Genomic DNA, 17,805 nt, shown 5'->3' with positions numbered 1-17,805 from the left:
TGGGGTTCTTCAGGCTTTTCTGATCACTTTTATTGCTTTGTTGGGAGGCAAAATGAGTGGAAAAAAAAAAGCATGTGGGCTCCGTTTTCTAAAAAAAAAAAGTGTTTGCTGCGCAGGATAAAAAGCGCCTTCCATTTATTATACGGGACATTCTGGATGTGACGTTACTGAATGTCTGTTTTTAATGTTTTTTAAAACAAAGGGAAAAAAGTGCATAAAAAGGTTTTTTTTCCCTACTTTTTTTTTACATTTTTGTTTTTTTCCCCACTTTTTATGGCCCTGCAGGGAACTTGAACTTGCGATGTTGACTGCACTGATACAAAGCAGTACTTCTTTCTATACTACAATGTATCATCGCTTCTCATAGCGATCACAGGCCATGGCAGCTGCCAAGACACCCTACTGGCCCTTTGCGGTTACATGGCTGAGGGCTGATGATGTCAGAAAGCAAGCGGCCTTCCTCTGCGAACCCTTGATATGCCATGATCACAGCATGTAGTGGGTTAACAGCGGGGATTGGTGTTCTTACACTGATCCCCGCTGTTGCAGCGGGAAGCCCTCTGTCATAGTCGGATACCTCTGCGGATGGTGCGGGATCAGCTTCTGAGCCTGCCCCATCCATAGGAGGTCTACGTATGTCCATTCACAGAAAATGCTTCTAAGCCAGGATGAGTATTTACACCGCGGGGCTGGAAGGGGTTAAAGGCTTTGTGTAACCAACACATCTGAAGACAGAAGTAACGATCTTTTATGTATCCGGCTCCTAATCAAACCTTGCGCAGTTTGAATCTGCGGTCATCGGTTTCCCCGGACGCAGAGATGAGAAGTGGTTTTTGTTTTGTTTTTTTTATTTTATTATAAATTATGGGAAAAGGTTTTTTTTTACTTTTATTAGGTTTCATCTCTTTTAATAGTTAATACATTTTTTAAATTCATTTTCCAAAAGATATTTTATATTGTAAAAGTAGTAAAGACAAAAAAAAACAAAAAACTATACAAACAGGGACGCTGATGACTAAATAAAGGAGCTATGATTTTTTGAAAGTGGGGAAGAAAAACCACGGAGGGGCCGTATCGGGTTAATCGGGGTTCAAATCAGTCAAATTACATCTTCCAAAGGAACTTTTGTATTTCAAATGCTCACTATTTTCAAGAGTTCTGCTTGCTGTCGGTGAATGGAAGCATTGTGGGTTACATCTGAGTGTGACAATCCGCACAGACCTAAAACTTCTCACAGCTGACCGTTTGCTACAATTGTATCCAGGGCAGAGAATATATTGGCAGCACAGATCTCTCTCTTGTGCTGGCAGTTTGCTACAACGTATCAGTGCAGGTAAAAGGCAGCAAAAGTCTCTACTTTCGGGGTGGCAGTGGGGGTCCGGCTAGGAGGAGGGGGGGGGGGGGGGGGCTCGGGCATATTCAGCACACCAGTTTCCAGGCTTCTGATTGGTCACTTTGAGCTGCACCCCACGCCAGTTGGGTTGTACCTGGGTCCCATGACCTCTGGGCACCCACAATTAACCGTGTATCAGTCTCCCCTTGCTGTCTCTGTATGAAGCTCCCTGCGTGGCGGTAATTATCTTTGGCGCGCTGCGAGCAGATAAATAAGGAGCAGATCTACGGATTCTGCAATCACATCAGTTTAGTGTCATTTACATAAACAGCTTGAAGGGAAGTGAAGTCGTCATCGTTCCCGTCACTCGGCTAAATGAAGAACAAGCAACCGCTAGGAAGACGTAAAACCGGGGATGAAGGGCGAGATGCGAGACATCCGTGCGGCTGGAGTCAGGCGACTACATTCCCAGCCCTTACATACCAGTGTGTACGATAATGGTCCCTCCAGAGCGCCCTCTACGGGTGGAGGGAAAACAGGTTCACTCTACATCTCTGGGAAGGAGCTGAAGAACAGGCGCCTTAGGTCGCCTCAACGGGGGCGAGAAAACTGCGCAATTTTTGAGCAATGCAAGAAAACGCAGAATTATAAAACCGGTGATTTTCAATTACTTCATTCCCATCTGTGATGTTGCGAGATTTGTAAATCGCTGCCTGACGCATCTTTCTGCGTTTTGCTATTTTTTCTCGCCCAGGTTTGCCTATGGAGCCTCCGATTTATCGCAACGCATGAACTTGCGACATCAGCGACTCCTGCTGTCGTCTATCCTGCGAAAAAAAAAACCCCGCAGGCAGCAGCGATGAGAGATTATCCAGGAAACCGCATGGCCGGCGCTCAAACATCGCATGAGCAAATATGTGACATCGCGCCGCCTGTGTGACGTTAGCCTTAGTCCGCTCTCGCACCTGCGTTGGCGTCCGTTCGGGGTTTCCGTCCCTCTGAAAAGTGACTCTTTTCAGAAGGCTCTCTGCTCTCTCATAAAGCAGAGCACACTGATTTCTCGGGGGCCACATTGCTGGAATGGGGGACCCAAGGAGCATAAAGGACCGGGACCCCCGTTCACTCCCCTCTGAGCCCCATAACTCAGTTTTTAAGGCTCTAAAGGTGCTGACAGGTTCCCTTTAAATGGGGTACCCAGCTGTAAACTATTGATAGCCTATGCTCAGGATAGGCCATCAGTAGTAGATTAATGGGGAGTGCACTGCTCGGCGTCCCCACTGATCAGCTGGGCTCATGCAGTGAGCTGATTTCTGTTGGAAGCAGACAGCTCCATTCCCACTGCAGTGGCCAGGCCTGGTATTACAGGCAAAATTCCCATTGAAGTTAGTAGCCTGCAATACCAATCCCAGCCACTGCAGTGGGAACAGAGCTGTCTGCTTCCTTCAAAAATCACCGGAACAAAGAACAATTGATCAGGGTAGACCCCGGGTGGAGGACCTCCATCATTCTCCTACTGATGGTCTATCTTGCAGGTAAGCCATCAATAGTTTAAAACTGGAGAACCCCTTAAAAAAGGGCGATTGTGGTCTGAGAAACTGGATGTGCGGACAGTCCGTATAAAAACTGCAATGGGTCTGTGTGCTGCCCCCTTGCCCACATGGATGAGAATTACACCCCCTGCATGCGCCCTAAAGCCGGACCAGGTCCCTTTAAGAGTCCTGATTTGTAACAAAGGGCATCCCTACCCAAAATGACACGATCACTGCAGCCTGGTTCACGCTCGCTCAATGTGCCATTCTGAGTCTGTGGATGGCAGAGTAATAACTATGGTGGTCCATCGATTTGAAGGTGGCGGTGCCCTTTAATTGCGCAGCTGCTGGGCGCTACACGGACTGGTAACCAGCGGCACAGTCGTCTCTGAAGAAAATGACCCTGTTGAGATGAGAACAGATTTTCTGCAGTGCAGCCATTATTAGTGTGTGGCATGTGCCAGCTGTGCCCGCTGTCCTGGCAGGAGTGAATCTTCTACCAGGCGTTCTGCTTGAATGGACCCATTCAGTGAGTGAAGGAGCAGACAGGACGCTTCGCAGCATCTGCAGGCCGTCCGGCGCTCTTACCGCGTGGACGCTGCGCAATTTATCCTGTATAGCATCGCTGAGCTCATAATGAACGTCGGGACGGGCCCCGCCATGTATCATATGGGGCCACCTTCTCCAGCACTATGGGGTGGAGGTAGTATCACACGCTATAGGATTAGATACACCGGTAACACGCAGAATAGACTGCGGCTGATAGAGAGTGGAGTCTGAGATTGCGTCGGACGGAGCCCTTAGATACACAAGCTTATAATATCAAGGATGATAGGATTAGATACATCTGTTTAGATAGATAGCAGAGTGTATCACACATCATAAGATTAGATACACAGGCTCAGCAGGCAGTATCACACACTGTAAGATTAGATACTGCAGCATACACGATAGGCTGAGATACGCCAGCTTCATGTGATAGGATTAGATACATCATTCAGAAAGTATCACACAGGATAGAATTAGATACGCCAGCTCAGCAGAGTTTCATGTGATGGGATAGACTCAGCAGGCAGTATCACACAGGTCTGGCTTAGATACACTGACACTATTTCCTTGTGCTGCGCGTTCCTGGTTATGGCACCGTATGGATAATAATAAGCGGCTGTTGGTTCGCTACAATGGGATATAATGGCGTTACGTCTTCGCTGGCACAATCTTCCCCTGCCATTGTCTCCGGGTTTGCCGGCTATTTATAGACGCCGCGCGCCCGCCGCACTTCTCGCCACTTATAGATTCCATTTACTTCAATGGTCCAACGATTTAACAAAAAAGCCAAATTTTTCTCTGCAGATGCGCTGAGCCGTCGCTTTGAAGATTCGCCTGCAATTTTCTATAACGTATTGAGGCCAAGAGGTCTCTGGAGCCGCAGCCAGTGCCGGCTGAACGCGCCGCTCCGCTCTTAGAGAACTCCATTATACGCCCCCCTCCTCCAGCCTGTGTGCGGGGAACTAGACCCTCCGCTCGCCCGAGACATCGGTCACGTAGACTTGGGGTGCCTGGCGTCAGTCTGGAGGTGAACAGCTTGATTAATGGACGCCGTGTGGCGGTGCCAAGATGAGGCTCGTGGTCAGGTGCCATGTGCGGAGGCCCGCGCCCGCTTGTAAGTCCTGCGCCCGCTCAGCTGACTATAAGCGAAAATTGACTGGATAGCAGTATGTAAATTGATGACGAAGTGGCGGTACCTCGGGGGACGGCTCAAAAACGTCCGCACCTGTGTATATATGACTAGGACTGCAAGATATGTACAAGAAAAGTATTGTTCCCCCAGCAGTCCAATCCCAGTACAGAAATCATCAGATGCCCCCGGGTGTAGAGCTGACAACGGGGTCTGGCGGGGGGATGTCACCAGGTGTAGAGCTGACAACGGGGTCTGGTGGGGGGATGTCACCAGGTGTAGAGCTGACAACGGGGTCTGGTGGTGGGATGTCACCAGCTGTAGAGCTGACAACGGGGTCTGGCAGGGGGATGTCACCAGGTGTAGAGCTGACAACGGGGTCTGGTGGGGGGATGTCACCAGGTGTAGAGCTGACAACGGGGTCTGGTGGGGGGATGTCACCAGCTGTAGAGCTCACAACGGGGTCTGCTGGGGGGATGTCACCAGGTGTAGAGCTCACAACGGGGTCTGGTGGGGGGATGTCACCAGGTGTAGAGCTAACAACGGGGTCTGGTGGGGGATGTCACCAGGTGTAGAGCTGACAGTGGGGTCTGGTGGTAGGATGTTACCAGGTGTAGAGCTGACAGTGGGGTCTGGCGAGGGATGTCACCAGGTGTAGAGCTGACAACGGGGTCTGATCGGGGGATGTCACCTGGTGTAGAGCTGACAACGGGGTTTGGTAGTGGGATGTCACCAGGTGTAGAGCTGACAATGGGGTCTGGTGGTGGGGCTGTCACCAGGTGTAGAGCTGACAACGGGGTCTGATCGGGGGATGTCACCAGGTTTAGAGCTGACAACGGGGTCTGATCAGGGGATGTCACCAGGTGTAGAGCTGACAGTGGGGTCTGGTGGGGGAATGTCACCAGGTGTAGAGCTGACAACGGGGTCTGGTGGAGGGATGTCACCAGGTGTAGAGCTGACAACGGGGTCTGGTGGTAGGATGTTACCAGGTGTAGAGCCGACAACGAGGTCGGGTGGTGGGATGTCACTAGGTGTAGAGCCGACAACGGGGTCTGGTGGGGGGATGTCACCAGGTGTAGAGCCGACAACGGGGTCTGGTGGTAGGATGTTACCAGGTGTAGAGCCGACAACGGGGTCTGGTGGGGGGATGTCACCAGGTGTAGAGCTGACAGTGGGGTCTGGCGAGGGATGTCACCAGGTGTAGAGCTGACAGTGGGGTCTGGCGAGGGATGTCACCAGGTGTAGAGCCGACAATGGGGTCTGGTGGTGGGGCTGTCACCAGGTGTAGAGCTGACAACGGGGTCTGATCGGGGGATGTCACCAGGTGTAGAGCTGACAACGGGGTCTGATCAGGGGATGTCACCAGGTGTAGAGCTGACAGTGGGGTCTGGTGGGGGAATGTCACCAGGTGTAGAGCTGACAACGGGGTCTGGTGGAGGGATGTCACCAGGTGTAGAGCTGACAACGGGGTCTGGTGGTAGGATGTTACCAGGTGTAGAGCCGACAACGGGGTCTGGTGGGGGGATGTCACCAGGTGTAGAGCCGACAACGGGGTCTGGTGGGGGGATGTCACCAGGTGTAGAGCCGACAACGGGGTCTGGTGGTAGGATGTTACCAGGTGTAGAGCCGACAACGGGGTCTGGTGGGGGGATGTCACCAGGTGTAGAGCTGACAGTGGGGTCTGGCGAGGGATGTCACCAGGTGTAGAGCTGACAGTGGGGTCTGGCGAGGGATGTCACCAGGTGTAGAGCCGACAACGGGGTCTGGCGGGGGGATGTCACCAGGTGTAGAGCTGACAACGGGGTCTGATCGGGGGATGTCACCTGGTGTAGAGCTGACAACGGGGTTTGGTAGTGGGATGTCACCAGGTGTAGAGCTGACAATGGGGTCTGGTGGTGGGGCTGTCACCAGGTGTAGAGCTGACAACGGGGTCTGATCGGGGGATGTCACCAGGTGTAGAGCTGACAACGAGGTCTGATCAGGGGATGTCACCAGGTGTAGAGCTGACAGTGGGGTCTGGTGGGGGAATGTCACCAGGTGTAGAGCTGACAACGGGGTCTGGTGGAGGGATGTCACCAGGTGTAGAGCTGACAACGGGGTCTGGTGGTAGGATGTTACCAGGTGTAGAGCCGACAACGAGGTCGGGTGGTGGGATGTCACTAGGTGTAGAGCTGACAACGGGGTCTGATGGGGGGATGTCACCAGGTGTAGCGCTGACAACGGGGTCTGGTTGGGGGATGTCACCAGGTGTAGAGCTGACAACGGGGTCTTGTGGTGGGATGTCACCAACCAATCAGTACGGACATCACAGCTTCTGGACCTTTCAGAGTCCACTGTTGGAAGATGGAAGCCATCCGGTGTGTGCAGTGGCGCCACATTCAGGGAGACCTCGTAAACTGACAGAATGTGGACAACGAATCCTTGTAGGAGCTGTGAAGACATCACACATTGTCTGCCCTCGCTCAGGGGGTCTCACAGAACACTGGAACATCCATTAGCACTAGAACCCTCCGTAGGGAACGAGCGGCTGCACACAACATCCCAGCAGTGACTGCACAGCGGTACCTGCAATGGGGCTTGGAGCGACGGACTGTAAGTGAGTGGAAGCAAGTGTTGTGGATGAGTCACAGGACAGCATCTTCCGATCGGATGGCCGCACTTGGGTGTGGCGGTTGTCTGGAAAGCGGTTTCTACATGACTGCATTATCCTAACAGTGAGGTTTGGAGAAGGTTCTGTCATGGTGGTGGGGGGGTTCTGCTGGGAAGGTCTAGGACCATTGGTTATAGTGAAGTCCACCTTCAGCGCCAATTAGTACAGAGACATTCCGGACAATGTGGCATCACCTCCCCTGTTGTAATACTTTGCTGCAGCTCCGTCTCTCCAACAACATGGCCGAGCACCATGTCATATGGCACGCAGTGTGGAGGAGCAGAACGTCTGCAGACTTCATTGGCCTAAAGTCTGGACCTCAATCCCATTGAGCATCTTTGGGACGAACTACAATGCTGTACCCGTGCGCGCAACACGCCCATCATCTAGCAGAAGGCAGAACAATTAATACTAATTTGCATCAGAAAACGTTCCTGCTTGTTCCAATATTTGCGGACGGCGATCGCTCCGCACCCAACCACGAGGCAGGAGGAGGACAGCGACGCTCTTCTGCAAACGACTCTCACTGATTGACAAATAAGATGATAATTATCGTTAGCGCCTTCATCTACGGGAGGCGGCTCGCACATTAAACATATTCTCCATAAAGCAATTATTAACTTAGCGCCGTTCATGGAAAATCGCCTCAAAACGACAAAACGGATTTAATTTTCTACTGAAATAAAAGCTCAGCTGAACAAAAGTAGAGAGAAGCTCTGAGGACTAACAGAGTCCCGGATGGGAATACTCGTCTCCCCACAGTCCCAGCTCCACCCATGGCTGACACGGAGCTCCGTGATGCAGGGATCGTTCCTCAAACATGTAGATGCAGCCCTGATTTTCCGTTCTGATCATCCCTCCGATCGTACTTCAGGATGGAGCAGACATTTCATATTCTTGGAGGAGCTTCGTCCTGTGCTTACTACCGCCCCCTGCTGGGTCATACAGGAAGTGACCATGGCTCCATAACTATAGCCAGAAAACGCAACCATTATCTTTAATGATATTTTTATAAAACTACATGTGGGACGGGCTGTAGTGGGCAACAGGTACAACCTGATGGCTGATCAGTCACTAGCCTACTGCTAGAGGGGGACCAGTGGCCAACCTCCTGCTATAGGGGGGACCAGTGGCCAACCTCCTGCTATAGGGGGGACCAGTGGCCAACCTCCTGCTATAGGGGGGACCAGTGGCCAACCTCCTGCTATAGGGGGGACCAGTGGCCAACCTCCTGCTATAGGGGGGACCAGTGGCCAACCTCCTGCTATAGGGGGGACCAGTGGCCAACCTCCTGCTATAGGGGGGACCAGTGGCCAACCTCCTGCTATAGGGGGGACCAGTGGCCAACCTCCTGCTATAGGGGGGACCAGTGGCCAACCTCCTGCTATAGGGGGGACCAGTGGCCAACCTCCTGCTATAGGGGGACCAGTGGCCAACCTACTGCTATAGGGGGACCAGTGGCTAATAATGCCATAGGGGAAAGGCAGCCAGCTTAGTGCTGTAGGGGACTGATGATTAACCTACTGTTTTAGGAGATTAAATGGCCAACCTAAAGCAATAAAGGACCAGTTGCTGACACAGTACTTTAGGGAGCCAGTCACCTACCTAATGTTACAGAGGTTGACCTACTGTTATAAGGAACCAGTGGCTGACTTACTGTTACAGGGGACCAGTGGCCAACATACACTGCTGTTATAGGGGACGAGTGGTTAACATAGTGCTATAGGGAATGGTGGTGGACCTACTGCTATAGGGGGCTGGTGGCCGACATATTACTATATGGGATCAGTGGGTGAAATAGTGCAATAGGGGACGAGTCACCAGCCTACCGTTAGAGAGGACCAGTGGCCTACATACACGACTGGAATGGGGACTGGTGGCTAACATAGTGCTATAGGGGACTAGAGGCTGACCTACTATTATAGGGGAACAGTAGCTGACCCAGTGCTATAGCGGATTGGTCGCTGACATAATGTTGTATGGTACTGGTGGGTAACATAGTGCTATAGGGGACCAGTGCACCGCCGGCTGGGGTAAATTCCACACCAAAACACGCAGGCTACATGCAGTTTTTGATGTGGAATTGAAAATGACTTAAAACCTGCCTGCAAATCTGCATCAAAATCCGCAGTTAGACTTGCAGATGTTGGTGTTCCGCAGCTTTGGATACGGCTGCGTCCTAATTCCGTCCCGTGTGGAAGGTCCCTAAGAGATCGGGGGCTGAAGTAGAATTTTAAAAAATGGGCACTTGCTATATATGCCCCTCCGTCTTCTTGCCTCCATCGGTTGTGCAGTGTTACATTGCCATGTACCTAAGAATCCCCGTATTTCCTGGGAGTCGGCCCCACATCATGGACCATACCAATATTCTATAGCTAGCCCCAGGCTAGAGGTGAGAGGACGGATGTACGCTGCCTTCTACATGTCTTGTGTCTGGATTCCACAATCCCGCTACCAGCCCAGACATGTTTGCACACAGCAGTGTCTTCTCATTAAGATTCAATCACAGGCAGAAAACAAGCCGGGCTTAAAGTCGCTGAGGGTATCAACTTCATTTTCATTTCATTAGGCCACCTGGAAGCAGCAATCACCGAGCCGCCTGACGTCAGCCGCTCTGCGGCTTCATTAAAATCTTCATTTCATGCCTTTAATTCCCTTCTTATGATCTGCAGCCCCGGGACGCTACATGCGGGGCTCCTCCAAGGATTGACCAGCGCTGGACATGGGGGTGGGGGAGCCTTACACCTCACAAGATGCCCCCCGGGGTCAGAAGCCTACCGAGGGTCTTACATCCTGCTTCTCAGACCCTGTAAGGGCGCATTCACACGGGCGATCTTCACTCACAATATCTGACCATTTGTGATGTGGCGTGTGCAGAGAACACATCGCTCTGAATCTTTCTCTCGGAGCGCTGGTCGGAGGTTGGAGCAGCGCTGCGTGTCCTATTATTGGGCGATACCGTTTCAGAATCCTTCATTATTTCCTGTGGCAGCAAAAATATTGCATCACACAAGTAGATGCGACTTTTCTGCCGATTTCGGCTGTGAGCCTGGCCGGTGACCCTGTGTAGGCACTTACCCGTATTGCAGATGGCCGCGGAGGCTTGCAGGCGGTCAGGCGCAGTACAAAGATTTTTTTCCCTTTGTTTGCATTTCCTGCGCCGTTGCTTAGCGATAAGGATACCTGCAGCGCATAAACCATGTTAATTGCATTATGGATTGCGGGTCGAATGCCTCCACTGACTTTAATGGAGGCCGGCCGCACGGATTCCGCGGTATAAAAGAAGCATGCTGTGATTTTTCTTCTGCTCACAGAATCCACAATTCGTATCCGCGAATGTGGAGGGAAAATCAAAAGTACATGGCGCTCAATGCCGGCGCTTTACAGTGGAGCCTCTGTGCGGATGGCGAGCGCAGAATTTGCAATTCATACCCTGGTGTGTTAAACTGGCTTTAGGCCACATTAAAAAAAGGCGCGTATAATAATGTAAACAACTGATTTTGATGAAAATTGGAGGAAAATCATGTCCCATCGCACGTGAAAATCACGCGTTTTTTTCCATAGGAAAAATGTTAAAATCGCATTACACTCACACAAAACTCACATTCACATACGAGGGCGACGAGGTTTTTTTTAAAGTCACCCATAGTGGGCAATTTTATGCCTTCTCACCGTATATCAGGCCGCAGCGCATCACCGTATATCAGGCCGCAGCGCATCACCGTATATCAGGCCGCGGCGCATCTTTTCCATCTTGCAGCAATGAGTTGTATTTCCGTATCTCACAAAGCACTAAATCCGCGCGGGATATTCACCTGTATAAATGCACCCATCGGGCGCATCCCTGCCACGTGTGACCCCTGGCGTCAGACTGAGGGTGTGTTCACACAGGCAAGCAAGATATGCAGACCAATATCATGCTTGTAAAATTGCGACGTTCACTGCGAATGTGTTGCGATTCTTGAGGACACTGCGCAGCCGAACGGGAAAATCACATGTGTTTTTCAATAGGAAAAATGTTTTAAAAATGCGTCGCACTCACATAAAACTTCACAGCGCAGCGCGATACAATTTTTTTTTTCTTACCCATTACAAATAACGGGCTGGATTTCTCCGGACTCACAAAAAAATAAAATGCTTAGATTAATAGAAAAATCCCAGGTAAGCAGACGCATTACAAACGACGGGTTCATGTCAGTACGAGTTTTGTGCGTCTCACTCGCCCGTGTGACTGCGCACTCAGCAGCGGCGGCTGCCGGCGGATCAGAGCCGCGGACTGCGTGAAATGCTTTTACTGCTCGCACGGCTTACTGGCCATCGACATGGTTGGTAAAAAACGATTACTGGCCGAGTGGCAACCCGCCGCCCCTGTGGGGTTGCCCCATGGCTGTAGGGCAGCAGGGTGAAGTGACCTGCGGTGCGCGGTGATCATTTATGCTGCAGATTCCACCTCTTCACATATGGATGCCATGCAGATCGACAGTATCAAGGTTGCCCACATGCAGACATAACCTAACTGAGCCATTGAGATAAAGACATTATTGTGATCTGCCAGCCCCTTTCAGAATGTAGCACCCGGGGGCATCAGCTGATCATCCAGGGGTTCTGCTCCCAACCACCAGCCGATTTTGGCATGGAAAGCTACAGCCAGATAGGCATTGCTGATGCAAGATGAATGTAGTATCACATGATGGTATAAGGCCTTCCAGAGGAGGAACCGCTCTATACTGGGTCATAGAAAGGGGTCCGAAGTGAGGGACATAACATCTTGGCTTTACTGATGCCATCAAACTTACAGGGTGCCAAGGCTGCCCTTCCAGAAACTAGGTGCCAATTCATGGTGGAAGAAGCCCAATGTTGCCCAAGCAAACTCACAGCCAAATCTGCAGTCACAATAATGTAGTGCCAACGCCGCCCTGTCATGACAGAAGCTTAGTGCCAACGCTGCCACCTCACGATGGAAGCCCAATGCCATCCTTGGCATGTCGATGATTTCAGCATCCCATTTAGTTGTGATGGGACATCAGTGCCAAGGCACGTTAACATAGCAGCCCCACCCATTGTGCCCCTCTGAAACTCTGCCCCATAGAGAGGATAGTAGTGTGAAGTGGCACGCACCTTGGCTCTCTACTCAGGCTTGCAGTAATTTACTACACATGTTCGCGGTAACTTGGTTGTCCACATTACCATTGGGGCTCAAACCTGCGAGCTGCCATAGGCGTTCCCTTCTCAACCTCTCCTCAATGCTGCATCAGACACATTGCCTTGTAGTCCTTGGGTCGCTCCTCAACCACCTTACCCGAGCCAAGCGCGAGCCCCAAACGTATGGAATAAAGAAAACGGTACGAAGTGCTGCACACATACAGTATGAGAGGGGTCACCCCTTTACACATCTATGACTGCTAAGTGAAAAAGTTTGGCGCTACGGTCGTTTGCTGCATGGAGTCCAAGTTGCAGGCCACGGGATTGCAGCCCTGTAACGCAGGGGCCCCTCGCTACGTGGAGCCCAGTACCGGGTATCCGTCAGCTGAAGAGCACTGGGGTTTGGAGTTGTCAGGAGTTAAAGCTATAAATCTTCTAGAAGTCTCCATCTTATTTCATCTCTTCTAAACCGAGAACCGTCTCTGGCGTCAGTCGATCTTTCCTTCCACTTGGACGGAGGCGAACAATGCTTGGCTGCAGGACGACCACCTTTGACTGCGGATCTTCAGGAGGTGTAAATCTTCCTCTCCGGTCTCGTCGTCGGCATTTTCCAGGTGAGAGAGTTGGCTGCGCTAACAGTTCTCTATTGTACGGTGTGCCAGTCACATGACTGCGAGGCCGCTGAGCGCGTTGGGGTTGATTAGCTGCTCGTTATGCTCCTCATTAACCGCTCCCCTAGGGGAACACTGCTGCCAGTCATCATTACTGCACATCGCTCTGAGCCGGACCCCGAGGCCATGCGCTCGACTCAGAACTGCTTCAAGTGCGATAAAAGCAAAAAACCTTCCGATCCTCCCTTCCCTCCACAGAATATTGGACCATCGGTCCGGTATTGGTATAGTGGTAGTGCCAGGGGGAGCAGGATAGATACGATTCCCATACACTGTACAATATTAACACTGTATACAGTGAGCTCCCCCTAGTGGAAACTGCAGGCAAACAGAATTTAATCATGCCACTATGCCTATGTAGAAGATCGCGAGTCTTGTATTAGAGAAATGGAGCTCCGACTGATATCAAAATATATTAAAGCGACCTTCCGATCCTGGACAAACAAAGATGGCCGCACCGCTTCTCCGACTACCTGATGCACGCTGTGTATTAGTACACATGGGAAGTCTAGGATACTACATGTGTAATGTCTTAGACTAATGGTTCGCAGTGTGAATCACGCAGTCTGTAGCAATGCGGCCATCTTTCTTAGTCCGGAGTGGGAGGGTTGCTTTGAAAACTGATCAACACAAATTGCGGCCCCTAAAGACCACAAGGTGGACATTGACTTAATAGCGCATTGCAGAATCATGTGTGCAAAGCCTGTACAGCAGCACATGGAGCCCTACTGGTGTGTACAGAGTCTACACCCTCCATATGTAGCCCTAGTGTGTCATTATATGCATCCTCAAGCCCTTCCTGCCCCGGGGGGTAAATGTTCACAAATGGAGGGCGCCCACTCTGAGATGCCATCGGCCTTCTGCTGTGTAATCACAGAGGGCTGATGGGTTGTATCCTGGGCGGTCATGACCGGTGAACGCTATTAGCAATCAGATTTGATGCATATTACTGCATCAAGTGGGAATCTGTCAGTGTAAATGCATGTTCTCACGACATTTCATTGGTTTCTCGTTTGTCTTTCAGTTTTCGCAATGCAGCAAACGGAACAACATATCGGTCCGTGTAATCAGGCAGTCATCCGCTAGTGAACTACTGCCTGTTTACTGTGAATGGAGGCGGGCCACACGATCCTTGGCTGCTCCGCCTCTATTCACCAGCGGGGATTGTTCCCGTGCAAATGTTCTCTTACCATATATTATATCCCCACAGATCTTCCACATCTCCCTCCGGGGCACCAGGGACCGACAACCGGGCCACCAACCCTTCATAACCGTACACTGCTCCTCGTTTCTCCTCTGGTTGCCGGCTCCACCTTCACAGACTCCATACTTCAGCACTACACTATACTTCCAACTGGTTTATCCCCGACTTCTTGTTCACCTAGATTGTAGAAGTCGTGGCGGACGTTTAACTATTCCTCATTTTGTACGTCTGCCTAATAAATTCTACAAACATTTTGTCCATAAATGATTCGATTCTAGTGGCGCCGGTCCGCTAAGTCTTACGCTTCAGACTCGGCCTTCAGGTTATTTGACCAAGTTTTGTAAAAGTTTCTGGAAGAGTTTTTAATAAAAAGACAAAGTTATGTATCCGCTCTGCAGAGGACAGGGGATAAAGATCCGATTACTGGGGGTTCGACCAGAGGGGTCCTGGGACCAGCGCACCCCAATGCCCCACGTGAATGTGCGACCGTACGCATACTTGACCGCCGCCCCATTAACTTCTATGCGTCAGGTGAAGCAGCGATATGCATCCTTGGCCGCTGCTTCATTCACTACTATGGCACAAGCGGGGATTGGTGTGCTCTGTACCACAGAAGTGAATTGAGCCGTAAAGCAAAAGGGCAGTCATGTGACATCAGGCATGGAGCCTGAGAGCCAATAGGAAGTGAGCAGAATTTTGAATGCAGCTCTAGAAGTGACTGGAACAAAACACAATCTATGGTTACTCGGGCTCATTAAAGCACAACAGTTACTCCACATATGAGCTGCAGGAGGTTCTTCTATCCCCGACACTGATTGTATATAGTATATGGCGGTATAAATAAGGCGCCGCTCACAAGTCCCTGCATTGGATACGGGGTCGCCTCTCCACACAAGGAGTCCTCGAGTGCCGGACCAGTAATTGTGTTCTCTCTCGGCCGGCATGAATACTCATGAGCTATACCTCGGCCATTACAGTAATGTATTTAGTCTGACATACATTGGCGCGGCGGATGAATTAGCATAAAGGGGGGTAATTACTAACATTCAGTAAGACGTAATGTGGCATCAGCATGAGATGGCCCCGGAATATCGGGTCGGACAACGAGAGACGCCATAACGGAGATAATAAACCGCGGCTGAGAGCCACTTCACACCGCGCCGCCGGTAATGGAGGAATTATATCCTTCTGTGCGATGGAAGTGAAGAGTCAGCTGGGAAATTGTGCGCCAAAGTGTCCCGAATTATGCTGTTCTTCCAGACCCGATATCAGGGGAGGAATAATAATGAGTTATCTGCGGATCCTGTGCATTTTGGGACATTTCACACGTGCGCAATATTTCTGCGAGGCGCAACCAATAATGCAGACAATTCTGCCCCGCACGTTTACATGCAGGTTACGCGGCAGTAATCCGCAGCAGCAGGTTAAACCGCGTCTTCATGCATCTTGCAGAAATATTCCACCGTGTGAAGGGTCCCGTCGTGCGGACGTGTCACTTTCTGCACGTGGATTTTACCCATTGGTGGAATCAATGCCCTAGCGGAAAATCCACAGCATTCCCGCTATGTGTGAACGCACCTTTAAAGCCAATTCACGGAGACGAGGCATGACGGTGCGATCAGCTGCCTGGGTGACGGTGCTGGCGATCAACCAGCAAACGTGTGACTGCATCTTTTGCGTGGCACCTCTTGTTGGCAGCACATCGCCCTGGCTAAGACTATGTTCACATCACCGCTTGGCGCCTCGTCTTCTTGCTCTGTCATGGGAGCAGAAGACGACGGAATGCAGGATCGGTCCTATGAGGGAAACCAATGGCGCCAGATGGACCCATTGATTAGAATGAGGTCTATCCGGCTACCGCCCAGCTCTCCGCCATCTTCCTGGTCTGGGATGCTTGGCTGGATCTGCACTAGAGGCTCCGCTTGGCGCAGATGTGAACATGTCTACACCGGGATGTGCTGCTGACAACTTCATGTAGTCGAATGATTGCACTAAAAATGGTTCTGCACATACAGAAGTGCTAAACGCCCCACGTACGGGGCCGGACGGCCCTCAGCGACCTGCTAAATGGTGGACCGGCACTCGTTCTGGCAGAGAGCGGACAGACATCAGGGTCCTCTGAATGGACCTTCAGTTAAGTGGCTGACCATGCTGCGTCCTGATCAGGAATTAGACTATGGTGGTCACAATTACCGCTATGACCACTACGGGGGCCACTACTGGGATCACACACATCCACAGGGGAATTAGCCATTTTAAGGGCTCCATCACACGGGCGCATGTGTTTTTGCGCATGCCTCAGCGCAACATATTTGCGCTATGAATGAGGGCTATTTCGGCATGTCAGCGTATTTTGCTGCCCTTTTTGCGCTCGCAGTGTTTGGGGTTTTTTTGCACACTGGATGCAACCATGCCCCAATCTAAATGGCCATTTAGCCTAATAAGTCCCGGAATGTGTGGAATTGCACCAGCATCTGCGCACCCCCCATAGACTTCTATGGAGGCCTTTGGTACACAAATGCGCACAAAAGTAGAGCGTGCTGCGTTTATATGTGCGCGCAAAAGGAAATGTGAGCGAACCCATTGAAAACAAAGGATTCTATTCTCTGTGTACCGCATATACAAATGCGCCCGTGTGAAGGAGCCCCAAGTGTTGCCCGCAGTCCAGACTTTAGCGCGGTTCCTACATCTCCCCGTGTGTTATGCTGCCCCATCAGTTCACACAATAGGGGAGAGACCGGTCTAAATGGTCTTTGTTGCCTCGTAGCAACCAACCGCAGCGCAGCTTCCATTTCTTACTAAATGCAGGGTTGGTTGCTTTGAACACTTTCCAGTGATTTTACGGATCCCACTTTGCCCCATCTGCCTGCCACAAGCGATGGGAAAGAACCCGACCCGCCACATGTGTTAACAGACCGTAATCACCTGACGGAGGCCGGAAGCCAGTCCGCCAATATATCTCAATATACCCTTCTGTCCGCTGAGTGGAACAGCGCAGCTTACAGCGCCATAATGTACAGCGGCATCCAGTGAGATAACATATACCATGAGGCATACTCTAACACGGCAGGTCTACGGGCGGCAAGTGTCACTATAGTGTACATCCACAGCCAACGACCCCCGTCAGAACCGCAGCAATCAAACGTGGCGTAGATCCCACTAGAGCATGAACTCCTCCTGCAGGAATACCGGCCCCTGCGGACAGGGAATGTCTTGCAGTTGCCACATATTAGATGGCAGTGCTGACAGGAAGGGGTCATCGATTCATGCTGCTTGAGCCAAATTCTGCCCTCCCATCAGTACGGGGCAACAGAAATCTGGATCCATCTGACCAGAGGATGTTTTTCCGCTGCTCAGTGATACAGGTTTTGCGCTCTTTTGCCCGCCGGAGTTTCGTCTTTCTGTTACTCTTACACACAATGGCGCTGGAACTGGTCGCCTGCTGTTATAGCCCATCCGTGCGGAGGAACGGCGAGTTGTGCGTTCGGACACGTTAGTTGGAGCTCCAGCGTTGTATTCTACAGGCTGCACAGTCAGCTGGTCAGAACGATTCCTGACATCCTCCTCCGACCCCTTTCAGTGATGAGTTGTTTCTGTC

The 17,805-nt window shown here is 51.2% G+C and overlaps 1 protein-coding gene across 2 annotated transcripts in view; it reads right to left on the bottom strand.

The window, feature by feature from the left end:
* LCLAT1 (lysocardiolipin acyltransferase 1) overlaps positions 1-17,805 on the bottom strand; it is a 91,134-nt gene that overhangs the window by 8,358 nt on the left and 64,971 nt on the right. The window lies entirely within an intron of this gene.

This window comes from Eleutherodactylus coqui, chromosome 3 (genome assembly GCF_035609145.1).
Source record: "Eleutherodactylus coqui strain aEleCoq1 chromosome 3, aEleCoq1.hap1, whole genome shotgun sequence".
In the NCBI taxonomy this organism is placed as follows: domain Eukaryota; kingdom Metazoa; phylum Chordata; class Amphibia; order Anura; family Eleutherodactylidae; genus Eleutherodactylus; species Eleutherodactylus coqui.
Note: the sequence above shows the minus strand (reverse complement) of the source record. Positions and strands in the feature narration are given on the sequence as shown.